Source organism: Littorina saxatilis, linkage group LG10, assembly GCF_037325665.1.
Source record: "Littorina saxatilis isolate snail1 linkage group LG10, US_GU_Lsax_2.0, whole genome shotgun sequence".
Classification (NCBI taxonomy): Eukaryota; Metazoa; Mollusca; class Gastropoda; order Littorinimorpha; family Littorinidae; genus Littorina; species Littorina saxatilis.
Genome location: NC_090254.1, coordinates 12,664,508 through 12,675,651, shown reverse-complemented (window position 1 = coordinate 12,675,651; position 11,144 = coordinate 12,664,508). Strand labels below are relative to the sequence as shown.

Sequence of the window (11,144 nt, the reverse complement as noted above, 5' to 3'; positions counted from 1 at the left end):
TATCTGTTATCGTGCGTCCCGCAGGTACTGACTGTAAAAGTACAGGAAGTCAAGTAGAAAGTGTTATAGCGTCACATAGCCATAGTAAAAGGTCACATTTTTTGGGGGGGGGGGGGGGGGATTTCTCACTTGGATCTCCTGGAAGGATTTCATGCCAGAAGTCAAAGTCCACTTGTTTGCCATCTGAGCTCCTGCATTTTTTTCAGATATATCACACTTTATAGGCGGAATTTCCTTCTTTAATTGCATCCTATATTTAACTTTTGGGGGTAGGGTTAGTCAGAAGCTCACAACAGCCACACAAATGATTTAATTTATAATGTTTTTATATTGTCAGTAAGGCAGTATATCAGTGTTGTCATATAGTGAGTTTTTTTGTTTCATTATGCTTTTTATTGTGTTTTCCACTTACTCTTCCGGTAAGCAAATGTTCCCTCTTTGGGCCCTATGTTTGACCTCTCGGGGCAGGGCTAGAATTAGCATCATATAATCCATAATAATATCAATAACCATTTGGTTTTGTTTCAATGTGGAAGCTGTAAGTTATTCTTATTATTTATTTATTTATTTATTTATTTATTTTTATTTTTAATTTTTATCTTTTTTTTCGACCTCAGTTGCATGCAAGGCTGCTTCAACCCATCTTTTTTTGCCTCTTTCGTCTTTTTTTTTTTTTTTTTTTTCCTTTCTTTCTTTTTGGGCGGTGAGCATATCCTTCTTCATTGGTCTTTTTTTTTAATGAAATTTTAATTTTGTTTTCCTTTCCATTACAGGTTACATTTCCATTAGATTACTTTTTAATTCAACAACAATTTAACTAATGTCTGCGTGTATGTGCGTGTGTGTGTGCGTGTGTGTGTGTGTGTCTGTGTGTGTGTGTGTGTGTGTGTGCGTGTGTGTGTGTGTGTTGTTGTTGTTGTTCCCATAATTCTGTTATATAATACATTTTCAGCGGGACAATACATAACAGGTTAATTAATCCAACGCTCGATAGACAAAGGCGAGAATTTACAAATTACCAATTACAGTACTAGTTTTCAGCACAGCATCATACAGCGCATATATAAATAACTTTACATTAACAGCACAATACTACTAGTTATCTATATTCTTATACACAGTTCAATTTTACTAGAAATTTCGAACTCGAGCTTGGTTCTGAAATAAGATCTTCACGTTAGTTTTTGGATTTCCGTACTTAAACTGGCTTATGCACATTTTCGATATCAATATAAGGTGATTAATTATGAAGGTTTTCTCTCTGGGGATATCACGTGTGAAATACCCAAAAAGAGCCTCTTCGCAGCTTAACTTTATATTTTTGCCTGTACATTTAAATATGTACCCTTGACATTCCTGCCATATGGGTTGCACTGCTCTACACTGCCAAAAAAAGTGCTCGATGAAGTCGGTTTCGTTACAATACTGACAAAGATTTGTTTGACGAATTCCCATCTTATGTAGCAAAATATTGGTGGGATATATATTGTGTAAAATTGTTCAATGCAATAGACGAAGACGGGTTTCTGTCGAGCATTCGTTAGCTAATTTCCAGTGTTTATCTTCTAATGTAATATTTAATTTGTTCGACCAAAATCCAGCTGAGCTTGGCTCCTTTATCTCATAATTTAACATCTTTAGGCGAATTTGGCGTGGAGATAATTGTATAAATGGCATATGATCAGAACGGGCCTGACCCGTATCACGCAATAATAGAGCTTTAATGGCAGTCTGTATTGCATTATATTCAAATAGGCGAGACTGTTTATATCCAGTTTGTTCACATATTTCCTCAAAAGAGCACATGTCGTTATCGTTAAAAACATCTTTAACAACGCATATTTTAGCCTTTATCCAGTCATTCATGTATAGCGTTTGCTTCCTGTACCTTATATTTGTATTATTCCATAAGGTTTGATTGCGTACACTTATCTGCTGTTCATTACTGCTTATTTCTTTGATCTTGTGTTTATTGTTTAGCCAGTAGTCCACAAGCCAAGTATACCTACCGTGCACCCCCCCCCCCCCCCCAGGGGTTGGCAAGACTGGTCTAGAAATGATCCCTAGAGTATCCTGAACACGAAACAAAAACTTTAACAGCAAAAAGTTGGGATGCTTAGGAGTTACAGCCCTTGACGTAAGGGTACCCTCTTGTGCGCTTACTGCGGCCGTTCGAAGTTTACTGTGAATCAACTGCTGTAAATGAACAAGAAATCTACCATGCACCCCTCCAGGGGTTGACGGGACTTGCCTAAATATGTTCCTTAGAGTGTTCTGAACACGAAACAAAAACTTAAACAGCAACAAGTTGGGATGCATAGGAGTTACAGCCCTTGATGTAAGGGTGCCCCCTCGTGCACTTACTGCGGCCGTTCAAATTTTACTGTGAAACAGCTGCTGTAAATGAACAAGCAATCACACGAAGTATTGTTCAGTGTTTCTAATTTTAATCTTCTGAGCTGGAGTCATCCAGGCCATTCTGCAAGAAGCACTCTGTGTCGTCTTCCTCTTCTTCCGCATCTGAGTCAGGGACATCATTGAGGAGATCGTCAATGACAGTCTGGGGTAAGGTCAGCTCTTCTTCCTCTTCTGTCCAGAGTGGCTCTAAAATGCCATTGTTCATCACCCAGCCATGACCTTCTGTGGGGTTAGGAATGTCTGGCACAGGCTGGTCACCTCGCTTCCAGATGGCCACTTGATAGTTGCAGCGGCGAATATGTTGCTTCAGACTGCGTCGAGAAGGTGGCAAAGTAGCCAAGTCGACATTCTGACTGGCATTTACCACCTCTTCGCCACACTTCTCTTTCAGCAAGTGATGACTCAGCTCATTAACCTTGCTGAATCGTGACCTGCCATAGATACAGCATGTGAAGGACTCCAAGTCATCAATTATTTCATCCTGCATGTCCCACGTGTTGCCAAGCTGAGCGAGCGTCTTCACAAATGCTGGCTTCTGCTGCAGAACCTTCACAGCCTTCACTTTGCCTTTGCCCTTGAAGGCGCTGGTTGAATCACAGCCTGTGAAAGCATGGAGAGACAACAGTGCAGTGCAGAAAGGCTGTGTAAGTCCTCTGGCTAGGTCACTGATGTCAATCAGTCGCTTCTTGTTGCCTTTGCCCGTGTCAAACAGGATTGTAACACCGTCTAGCTGAGGGGCAAAGTTCAGGAGGATGAAAAATACATCTGTGTCAGGACTCTTGACACGAATGTACTTGTACCCTTGATCTTGTCCATACTTGGAGTAGAGGATGACACGCGAGTCTGGTTCTTCTTGGGTAGACGACAAGGAATGAAGTTCTTGTTTTTCAGTCTTTCTACCATCAGCTGATGAGTGAGGAACTTGTTGCATTGCGTGAAATGTTGCATTGCCATCGATGATCATTAGAGTCTCATCAACAGGGGGGGGGGGGGGGGGACAGCGTCTTCCACAGTCTTCGTCAGATAGTGAAAAGCAGCGCTCTTGTCAGTCTTAGCCAAATAACTGTCTGCTGTCCCAAGGCTGTAAGGGACTGGAGTCAGCTGATAGGTCATGAGCTCTTTCAGATCCATGTTCAGATCGCCTTCCTGAGACTTCACGAGAAGTTGGAAGGCCACATTTCCTTGGTGCTTATATTCAGTCAATTTGTTTTGAGTTGACTTGAGTGTGACTCTTTTTGACGTGTCTGCCATGACTTTCAGCTTGAGACGTTTCACTGGCTCGAAGAAATGTTCTCCGGTTTCTAGTCTCTCAGTGATGAACTTCTCCTTCTCGCTTCTGCCTGCTGCTTCTGCACGTAGGACATCCTTCTCGATTTCAGCAGGTACTGTGGCACCTGATGACAGCATGATCAGTTTCTCTTTGTCATGAACCTCAAACGGGTTGGTGAAGCTTTCTACTGCAGCAAGTGTTCGTGCCACACTCTTTTCACTCCTGGTGACTTCTGTTGGACGAAGGTCACGGTGTTGAGTGTCCAGTTCACTATCCTTTGTCATTCCAGCCATGTCCATAGTCACTTGCATGTACTTTGTTCTTTGGTGGGTTGTCCTCACCCACTTTTGGTAGGCTGGATAGTTTGAAGCAATTCCAGTGAGACCTGCACCAGCTGCGGCTGCTCCTCCTTTGCTCTTCGCATTGCGCATAAACGTCTCCTCCATCGTTTTGTCAACGGCACATCTGTTGCCAGGAATGAAAGACCTTGCCACGCTGAATGCCCCTTGCTTTAGCAGCTCGGTGGAACCTGGGTGTGAGAGCTCAATGTTGGCGATGAAGAGTCCAAAGAAGGTGAGGTACCTTGCATAGTTTTGTCCCCCAAAGCTGAAGAAAAGATCAGGCATCGCCAATAAGCACTGGGCATACAACTCAAAGTCATTCGCTTTCACAGCATACAAGAGAGACAGTACATGCCAGATGTGGTCCATATAGGACATCCAGAACTGGGGAGTTTTCCCGTGTTTTCCTTGCCTGACATCTTCTCTATACTGTTCATAGTCTCTGAAGAAGTCACTCGTGCCTTTGTCATCCAGCAGCTGTGCGACAGTGTCGTGCGTGGAGGCTCCTCTTGTTGCAGCAAGCAAGTTCATGGTTTCTTCGGTCATCTGGGGAAAATCTCTGTCTTCTCCTGTCATTTTCAGGTAGCTCGCTAGCATCAAGCGTTCAAGGCATTCCTGCATCGTCTTGTGGCAGTGCAGTGCTCGGTCATATTGCTTCCCAGACTCAACTCCTTTCAAAGAACCAGATGTGATGAGCTCAGCTTCCAACATGATGTCTGACAGCCCAGAACCATTCATCTTTTTACCAATCATTTTCAGATAGGCACAAACAAGATGGAATGTTCCAATGAGAATGATGTGCTTCTCAAAACGTTGTGGCTGGTTCCAGATGAGTGGGTAAGGCTTTCATGCAGACACCCAGATCAAAGGTGGTGATGACATACTCTTGTCCAACTTCATGTGTAGCACACTCTGCCTGCCTGAGACATTCCTGGACGGTTTTGTACTCGGTGATGGGGTTGAAGATAACTGGGTAGTAGTCAATTGTTGTCTTCTTTTCAGACACCCCCGTAACTAGTTTGCCCTCAGAAGTTCCACTTTGTACAAAAGTAGCAGATATTCTGAATAATTTCGACTGTTATACGGTATAAATTGTCTATGAACGACATTGTCGTACCTGTGGATACAACACAGGTTACAATAGTCCACAAAGCCCTTGAAATTGGAATTTTAGCGAAGACGAGCAATGGCGGCACATGTTGCAAGCAATGGCCGACCTGGGCAGTAATATTTTGTTAATTTTTAATCAATGGAGACGCACTATTGTACTGCGATGTCTTTACAGCTACCACAATGTCGTTTAGAGCCGATTTATACTGTTTAACAGTCGAAATTATACAGAATATCTGCTACTTTTGTACAAAGTGGAACTTCGGAGGGTAAACTCATTTCGGGGGTAATCTCGTATCGTGACACAGGCACTACTGATGCCAAACTGTTGACCAATAACAGAGATTACTCAAGGTTCTACCAGGTTCACTGACAACTAAATTAAAAAAATTGGGATCAAAAGAACATGATTTCTTGTTCATTTACAGCAGCTGATTCACAGTAAACTTCGAACGGCCGCAGTAAGCGCACAAGAGGGTACCCTTACGTCAAGGGCTGTAACTCCTAAGCATCCCAACTTTTTGCTGTTAAAGTTTTTGTTTCGTGTTCAGGATACTCTAGGGATCATTTCTAGACCAGTCTTGCCAACCCCTGGGGGGGGTGCACGGTAGGCCTATCTGGCTTGCATACTACAGGTGATAAAAGCTTGTTTCCAGAAATATTGCTTTATGGCACCTAGTCCTTTAAAATTTTCTGCACTCACATTTGAGCGCAGACAGCATAAGCGTTCGCCCAGATTTAAAAAGGATGCTAATGGAATCTGTTGCCACTTTGCGTTACTTCCGTCCAGCAGCCTCATAATCCATGAAATTAGAAATGATGTTTGTACATCTTTGACATTAATCATTTTCAGACCTCCAAGATTTGTCTCTTGGCACATTACTTTTCTATTAACTTTTTCATAAGCTCTTTTGTTTGAATATTTTTTCTTCCAGATAAATCGGAATAGAGATGAATTTAGCTTATTGAGGAAGTTTTCTGTGGCACATAGAGATTGCAGTGCGTAAGTAAACTGTGACAACATTAATGTTTTGACTATACAAATTTTCCCCATTATACTTAGGTTTCTTTTCGACCATGTTGCTATTAATGAATTTATTCTTATTGTGATAAACAATTATTTTCAGCATATGGCATTTTATTGTGATGTGGATTTGCATAGCCGCAGATACATCTTTATCGTGTCGGCTCTGCACTTTGATTTCTAAGGATGGGAATGTTTTTGTGGGTTTTTTTAATAGAAAATCTAAACTCATCATCATACTTGTATTACATTTTGGTAATATATTTTGTCCCCTAATGAGCAGTAGGAACTTCCCCCTCAACACAGCACCTCTCTTCAACTCGCAGGAGATTTTTGTTGCAGATCATACTTCTTTCGTCTGATGCACTGAAGATATAATACATCACAATGAGTGACGAACGACCAGTATCTTTCAAGCGCAAGAAAAAGCCAAGACGGACAGAAACTGCACAAAAGGTGTGTATAGGTTTGACCCAGCAGTGAAGCCACTTAGTCAGCAGACAAAAGAGAAACTTGTGGAATGTTGCCGCCTGCGTAGGACAGCAGGACTTGATTCAAAATTTGCAGCAGTCCTGGATGCGTTCCCTGACATACTAGATGATACTCTTCATGGGTTTCATAGACGCTGCTACCAGTCATTCACAAACTTGAAGTATTTGAGAAAGAGAAGTCATGATGACCAGCAAAGCAGCCCTGAGGATGTGAGTGATGATAGCGACACAGATCAGCCCTCAACATCCCGGAAAAAAGACGTAAAATGGGAGACTCTACCAGAACGCTTTTTCTTCGTGACTGGTGCATAATCTGTGACCAAAAGTACAAGAGGGCACGAAATGGCAAGGCACATCATGAGAAACTTGTGAGATGTGAAACAAAGTCTGCCGAGGAGGCTATCAAGACGGCAGCAAGTGAGAAACAAGGTGTTGAACTGATGGCATGAGTGCAGGTGGATCTCTTGGCAAGAGAAGCATACTTCCATGAGTCATGCCGACGTGATCTTGTGCGCAGTCGTAAGAGGCATGAACAGCGAGAGGCAACTTCCAAAGAACATATGAAGGCATGCTCAGATGCCTTTCAGTACATCTGCAACTACATTGAAGATGCAATCATCAACAGGCACCAAGTTGAACGAATGACCATGCTGCGGGAGAGATACTGCACCTATATGCAGGACAAACACCCTGACTTTTACAACCCTGATTTCCAAACTCATCACCTGAAGAAGAAAATTGTGGGCCATTTTGGTGAGAGTCTGAAATGTTGGAGGCCAAATTTTCGGAATGAGCTTGTCTATTCCTCAGAGTTGCCAGTTGGGCAGGCTGTTGAACAAGCCTTTGAGGCGGCAGCATCTGATGAGAGGAGACTAGAAGATGCGGCCCATATCCTGAGGCGTTTGATCATCCAGGCATACCGTTCAGCAGAAGAATGTCCCTGGCCACCACCGGTCTCATTCATTACATCCCAGAAGATCCTGCCACCTCCAGTCCTGCTGAATTTCTTGAAGGTCATGCTTTCTGGGCGAAAAGAAACCTCAGACAGAAAGGAGAGGATCGGGCTGTCAATAGCTCAGGACATCTGCTATGCCGTATCGAACAACGAGTGGAAAATGCCCAAACACATTGTACTCGCAACAGCAGTCAGACGGAGCGTACTGCAGATTGAAACTGCCGTGTGTCACTAGATCATGCAAAACAGCAGCCTGCTGCCAACTACCATTCGTCCAGAGAACAATGTTGTGACCCACTTCTGTTAGGATAATTTTGACTTGCAGGAAGAAACAGTTTCGGGATCTGGTACAACACATTCCGCACACGGCATTGTCATTCAGGAGGTCTCTGAATCAGTCCCACCTACAGGAGATGCGCGTCCTGAGCAAAGCAGTGACAGTGTTGAGTTCAGCCCTGAAGATCTCCCTCCTTGCTATGCAAAGCAGAAAGTGGAGCCTAACTATTTCTGTGCCAGAAGTTGTGACTAACGCTTCACTCTCTGACTTTCTCTGGATCCTTGCTCAGCGTAAGTGTGCGGATGACCAGCACATTCCAGGATGGGCAGGATGGATATCACTAACTGGGAGAGAAGTGCAAGCCATACAAGAGCAGTCCGTTGTTGACTACATGCCTCCAGTCCTCCATCCAGTCACTGACAACGCGACAGTTCAGCACATTCTTCCTCTGTCACAGTGCGCAACCAAAGAAGTGGACCAGGAGTGCACCTTGGTCACGTTCGACTTGGCAGTGGCAAAGAAAGCCTACATGATTAATTGTTTGGCAAGATCAACGCTTCAACAATGTGGTGGTCCGCCTTGGGCTTTTCCACCTCATTTGCTCATTCCTGAATGCCAGGTCCTATTCGCAGAGGGTGGAAGGCTGGAGAGGAAGGGGCTCTGGAGATTGAGTGGTGTGCATCAGACATCTTGCCAGTTGAACTGGTCGACATCCTCAGCAGCTCGGACCCCCTTGAACAGGCAGATGAAGACGAAGATGCGGAACTGTTGAACTTGTGCGATGAAATCCAGGAAGACACTAGTGAGGATGATCAGCATCTGGACTGATCAGTGAATGGGTTAGCACTACTAGCGGATGTTTTGATGGAACTGGACCAGTATTTGTGTGACTTCTGTACATTGCAGTCCTACTTGTTTTTCAGCAACAGATGGTCTGAAACTGCTGACCAATCATTGCAACTCACAACTTTAATGATGGTTTTTGTGTGTGCAAAACTGCATATATAATTGTACCGGCACGGTTGTCCTAGTGGTAAGGCGTCTGCCCCGTGATCGGGAGGTCGTGGGTTCGAACCCCGGCCGGGTCATACCTAAGACTTTAAAATTGGCAATCTAGTGGCTGCTCCGCCTGGCGTCTGGCATTATGGGGTTAGTGCTAGGACTGGTTGGTCCGGTGTCAGAATAATGTGACTGGGTGAGACATGAAGCCTGTGCTGCAGTTCTGTCTTGTCAGTGTGTGGCGCACGTTATATGTCAAAGCAGCACCGCCCTGATATGGCCCTTCGTGGTCGGCTGGGCGTTAAGCAAACAAACAAACAAACAAACAAATATAGCAGTGTTCCTATTCACATGCAAATCCAAAAAATGAGTAGAGTACACATTATTGATACAATCATATTGCATCCTTGCACTACCCCACGGGGAACGGTTGATGCTTCATTTTTTTCTCCGAAATATTGAATTATAATGTAATGTAATGTAACAATATCAGTGCATCAATTTCCTTTCCATTGGTATAATTTTTGTTTATATATGCCAGTTTTAGGTCGTGAAAAGGGCTTCAGACGAGACCTACCCCCATTTTCCAATAGCAGCTTGAGGGCAGGGTTACATATTAGGGCATAACTAAAGAATATGCAGGAGCTCAGATGGCAAACAAGTGCCATGAGTCTTCATACTAAATGGGCTTTCCAGGAAAACTAGTGGTAAATCCCCCCCAAAAAATGTGATGGGGGGTCATGGCTATGTGAAGCAATAATGTGTGTATGTGTGTGTGTGTGTGTGTGTGTGTGTGTGTGTGTGTGTACGTGTGTGTGTTCATTTTAACAAGGTGTTGTTGGAATACCTTCCTGTAATATGACGAAAAAAAGACATTACACAGCACACTTAGCTTGATCACAATGTATTGTAAGTTCACCGGGGGCTTTGTCGCCTCTGGACTCTCGAAACCCTCTAAAACTCCGCTGAGGGGTTCCATGGGGCCTCTACAAATCAAAAGAGGGGGCCCCAGGACCCTCTAGGAGGGTCGTCCGTGGGGAGTATGATACTTTGCTTGCCCAGTGTTTTCCATTTGAGCCATGTTATCAAATATCTGCACAGAACGAACATTGATGTAAGAACATTGATACAGATTCAGCCTTCCACCCTCTGCATAGTGCTTTTAGTTATGCGCTATAGAAATCTCCTTAATAAATAAAATAAATAAATTGCTTGATTTAGGAATTCCATTGTGAGCCATTTTAGCAGTTATATCTGGGCGGCAGGGTTCGGTTTATTAGTGCGCCTTGAAACTGTCCTGTTAGACTGAAATCACTTCAGCGCGTCAAAGGGCGCACTTAGCTTACGTACCACTGCGCCACCCTATGCATATTTCACGTCGGAGTACATCGTTCGAAATAAGCAAAGGAAAGCGCGGGCTATGCGGAGTTCGTGTAACACGCAGTGATTTGCTGAACTGCATTGTACGCAGGCAATCTGGCAAACTATAATTTTCGCTCACATACTTGTCTTTATGAACAGAGTGAACGCAGATGTAAGATACAGTGACAGTTTGCTCAATCTGTGAATTCCATTTGAATGACTTTAGTAAATGTACCTTCACGGAATGAACATTAGTGAAAAATACAGTATGATGATACGTTGCTTGAGAGAGTTTGAAACAACGAAACAGCTGCTTTACAGCCGTCTATTATTCTGCCCAATGTAAGTAAGGATATCTATATACGACTTATTCTGCTCAATGTACAGGGTAAGGATACACGCCTTATTCCGCTCTTGGGAAAGGATATTTATATGCACGCCTTATTCCGCTCAATTTACAGGGTAAGGATATCTATGCACGCCTTATTCTGCCCACTGCACTGGGCTTTGTGGACACTTATACCCGCCTTCTTCCGAACTTAAGACCCTTAACCATACATGAGGTACCATCCAGAAGCTCGCCCATAACCGCTCACAGGAGTGGAGGTACTCCTTTGTTGCTGTTTTTGTTGCCAACTGGCATAACGGGCAGTAAGTAAGTAACTTACACACCTTATTCCACTCGCAGCATAAGACTGGGGGGTTACCTTACACGCCTTATTCCACACACTGCACTTAGATTTGTGTAGACCTATAACATGTACGCTTTACTCCACACACTGTAATGGAAATTGTGGATACATATACACGCCTTATAGCTTACGCTGCACTGGGATTTGTCTATACCTATATATACGCCTAATTCTGATCGATGCATATGTTTTTACATTTAGTCAA

The 11,144-nt window shown here is 43.5% G+C and overlaps 1 protein-coding gene and 1 pseudogene across 1 annotated transcript in view; both read right to left on the bottom strand.

Annotated features, from left to right (window-relative positions):
* The window catches only part of LOC138978186 (uncharacterized), a 96,390-nt gene that overhangs the window by 18,300 nt on the left and 66,946 nt on the right, over positions 1-11,144 (bottom strand). The window lies entirely within an intron of this gene.
* LOC138979047 (uncharacterized) lies at positions 3,382-6,218 on the bottom strand (annotated as a pseudogene).